General features: G+C 36.7%; 1 long non-coding RNA gene across 1 annotated transcript; it reads right to left on the reverse strand.

The window, feature by feature from the left end:
• Window positions 1–529: 529 nt before the first annotated feature.
• On the reverse strand, window positions 530–3,055 carry LOC113362063. Its single transcript, XR_003365529.1, has 3 exons — window positions 2,917–3,055; window positions 1,203–1,288; window positions 530–958 (listed from the first exon to the last, which is right to left on the reverse strand). It is a non-coding gene; the product is annotated as an uncharacterized LOC113362063 (long non-coding RNA).
• Between the last annotated feature and the right edge of the window lie 1,314 nt (window positions 3,056–4,369).

Below are 4,369 nucleotides of genomic sequence, written 5' to 3' on the forward strand. Positions count from 1 at the left end.
AGCGAGAACCAATCTTATGTTAACTATGAAAGTGATGATGATTATGAAGATACATCGCTTGAACCAACTCATGGTGACATTTCCCAAAGGTGTACATCAGAATATTTTTGGGATCAAGATGAAGACGAAGAGGAATATGATGACACTAGTGTATCTTACTCAAGCCTTGATCTTTATAATGATCAAGAAGCTATTCGAAAGGTAGAGCTTGAGGATGATGCAATGAGTGTTCTAACGAAATTCCTTATGGACAGAATTGCATCCGCAAAAGAGTATGTGCCGAACAACAAGGAGGAGTATGTGACCGTTATGACTAATATTGTGGAAGACCTGTAACGGACAGGTAAATTTTTTCCTTCTAACGGGTTGGATTTCAAACTGTCCAGCAAGGTCCAAACCCCCGCCCGTCACTCAGAAGTATAAAATGATACATGAAACATAAAACAAAATGAATTTATTCAAAAATAACGTATCGAAGAGTATAATTTTATATAGTGGCAGTTAAACATAAGAAACAAAGATACTCAAATGATGGAGAACGATATGTATTTCCTTGTACATATGTCTTCACAACAAAATCAAAGTTCCATAATACTAAGTCTTTCATTAGTTGAAATTTAGCAATTCATTAAGGTAAAAATTTGAAGAAGTAATAATACATAAAACACGACTTGTGGATGCAGTAAAATTCGACAGCAGAAAATGTTCCAAACAGATAGACATATACATAACAAAATATGAACGGAAATACTTTGTAGCAAACTGATCACCATTCCAAAAAACTCCCAATGCCCACTTGTTATTATGCCATGATATATACATATATATATATAAGGACGACAAAGTAAATACCAACTTTGCGTCTTTAGCTTGCTTGATATATACATATATATATAAGGACGACAAAGTAAATACCAACTTTGCGTCTTTAGCTTGCTGCTCCAGAATGATCCTAACTCTGTGGGAAAACAAAAAAACACGGGGTGAGTCCACAACCCAGTAGGAGATATAACGATAATCGAGCGCCAAAAGATATACAAATAAAATTCCAAAGCTTAAAGTATCAATAGAGCATAAAACTAGAATCTGAAATTCATAAGTAAATGTAAAGCATTTATTCACAAACATTTGCAAGCTGCCATTCATATAAAATTACTCTACTCATTCATGGTCAGTGCCACCGTCAGGGTAGTTCTGGTTACCATCTATCGTTGCCGCAACGATCTTCCGGGTTGCCCTCGAGTTGGTGGGGTGCCACTTAGGCCCGAAGTTCCTAAAGTAGAGCGCACTAGTTTCCAACCAAATTCATTTATAGCAGAGGAAACATCCACAAGATAAGAAAAACCTCATAAACCCATAGCGAAGAAGTAATACACATACAACATTGGCAGCATTCACATAACTGTAAAATAAGCTCTTACCTAACACAACTACTCATCATGAAAGCGAAAATCACTTACCGTAAATCATGAAATTCCATGTTCAATAGGAAAAATCTACATTACGGAAATGTACAAGTAACTGAGGCTACTAATCACTATGCAAAATGAAAAGTAAACTCAGCGAGCCATTCATTGCAAGATTCACAAACTAAGGAACAAATCTCACTTGATAATGTTTGAAAATATAACAAACTAACCATGCTTGGCTGCCAAAGAGAGTCACGGAGTAAAAACAAATAAATAAGATGGTTCCTTACAAATCAGTGTGGAAGCAAGCAAGAAGAGAAACCAGTTCAAAATCAAAGAGCAATATGACCCATTTCCAGAATATATAGTTTCGGCAGTCAAAAATCAAAAATTCGCCCAAAATTCTTTAGGCAATGGAATTCAGCAAACTTGGTCAAGTTGGAATGCTGAGAAAGCCTTCTTCAACATAAAAATGATAACCAAAAGAAATGTGGCATCTAGATGAGTCGAAATGTCTCAAATAAACAGGACATGGAGGAACGTTTTCAGAAAATTCAGTTTCGGGAGTCTTAAATCAAAAACTGATACAAAATTCGTTCGTCAATGAAATTGGGAAATTTTGGTCTTGTTGGAAATCTGGGAGAGTGTCCTTTAACATAAAAATGATAAGTAGAAGCAAAAGGATACATAGTCGTGCAGAAAAATCTCGACAAAACGGGACAGCAGCAACATGTTCAGAAAAGTTCAGTTTCGTAAGTCTAATAGAAAATTCGCTTAATATTCATTTGGTGTTGGATTTCAGCAATTTTGGTGTTGTTAGAAAGCTGGGAAACCCCTCTTTAAGATAAAAATTGATAAACAAAAGTAATAAGGTACATAGATTGTTGCGAAAAGTCGAAATAAAACATGGCAGGAACAGTTTAAGTTTCAGTTTTGGTGGGGTTAAATCAACAATGTGGAGTACTTGTTTAATTTCACAATCATGAATCATAAATATCACAGTTGAATAGAAATTTTAAATACCCATTTAGTGGAAATACAAGAATTAAGAATTAACAAGAAGAATAAAACCAATTCAAGTTGCATTGCATGTTTCCAAAACATAGTTTATTAAGTCATTTTTACAAACATGTGATATGCTACTTTGGAAACTAAGCTGTAATGATAAAAAGGGAAATTAGAACAATGTTTGCAGACTCTTCCAAATATTTAGGAAAATCAAATATAGTAATCGAATTTCAAAGTTCGTAAACCGAAATGGCATAATAAAACCCACTTCACATTAGCAAGGATTATCAAACAAAAATCACCCCCTCGGCAGATTCAAGCAAAGTTACCACGAAAATTGAAATTTCCATAATGCAAAATGATAAATAATGAAACCAAGATGATTACCAAATACCCATTTAGTGAATTTCAGGAGTCATGTAAACAAGGAAGAATCCACCAAATCATTTTGATTTATACAAGTAAAACAAGAAAATCAAGGGAAAGAAAAACCCCCTACTTTGGTGGAAGCCAACTTCTTCTCCAAAAATTTGACAGTGAACTGCTTAAACCAAAAGACTTTATTCCTCAAGTTGGTCTTGGAAATCAGTAGAAGAAATTTGGGTGAAAGGAAAGAAAAACGGGAAGAATAGGGAAAATAAAATGGGATTCTTTTTCTTTTGAAGAAATAAGAGTTGGTTTTGTAAATTACGAAGACCTCCCTACCTAGCTCATGTTTGTCACGTCACATTCATGCTAGAAAACTTTTGGACTTCTCCATTGTGTCTACTAATCATGCTCTGTAATTCTACTAAGGGATAACTTCTTGGTTAGTGATAAGTGCTTAATTTACATGTTTAGAGTGTCAATTCCGTACTGGTTTTAGTTATATTTCTCTCATATTACCTTGTATTATGATTGTTTTCTAGTTTATGTCTTTTATTAGATGAATCATCCAAAAGAAGTGGAAATAACTACAAAAGTGAAGTCACGAGTGAAGAATGGCCAAAGACCCAGTGGAACTCGCTCAAATAGAGCTCTCCTAGTCATCATCTTGAAGAGGATGAGAAGACGAAGTCAATGGCGAAAGAACAAAGTCATTCCGAGTTCGTATGAAGAAGTTACGAGTAAAACAAGAACTTGGAAGACTGAAAGGGCAAGTACTATTGGCACCCCCACTTTACATTAAGGGGCAGGCATTCTGTTAAGGGGTGAATTGTTTTAAAGGAACTTCTAAAGGAAGTCAAGTCCTTTACTTGGGGGGGAGCCGGAATTCAAAAGCTGTTAAGGCGCCCGGCCTATTTACTCAGGGCCACCGTCTTCTACCATTTATACTCAAGCAGGACAGAACTTGTTCGACTTTCACGACTAGTTCCATCCATTCTCGTGTTGCTGCATTACAACTAATTCGATGCAGGGAAGAACACGGATTTTTTGTACGAGATTTTGGAGAGTGTTTGAGCAGGACGAAACCAAGAGAGAAAGTGGTTGCTGCCGTTGGTGATGATCGATCATGATTGATCACGATAACAATGTGTCTGTTGGTTGTCTCGAGGTGATTCTTGTGGTGTTACTGCTATTGAGCCAACCATGACACTGAGGATCATCGGTGGTGAAGAAACATAGTTGAACATGGAATACTCGGGTAACGGAGATTGCCAGTGATTGATGGAGTTGGTCGTTGCTTCCATGAATGACACAAAGATGATGAGGGGTGTTTCAGTGATGTCTATGAGTCGAAACTAAACAGGGAAGAACTCGGGTAGTTAAGGAGAAATGAAGATAATGATCGATGCTGTTACATAGATGGACGGAGCTCGAGCTTTGCTATTGATAATGAGGACTGATGGTTCTTCGTTGTTGCTGGATCGGTGATAGAGGAAGTTAAGATGGAGTTACGGATCCGGACTTGGATATGGGGCCGAGTTTGAGAGAAGTCAGAGAGGCGGTGATGGAGTTTGGTTGCTGTGAAA

Source organism: Papaver somniferum, chromosome 3, assembly GCF_003573695.1.
Source record: "Papaver somniferum cultivar HN1 chromosome 3, ASM357369v1, whole genome shotgun sequence".
NCBI classification, from domain to species: Eukaryota; Viridiplantae; Streptophyta; class Magnoliopsida; order Ranunculales; family Papaveraceae; genus Papaver; species Papaver somniferum.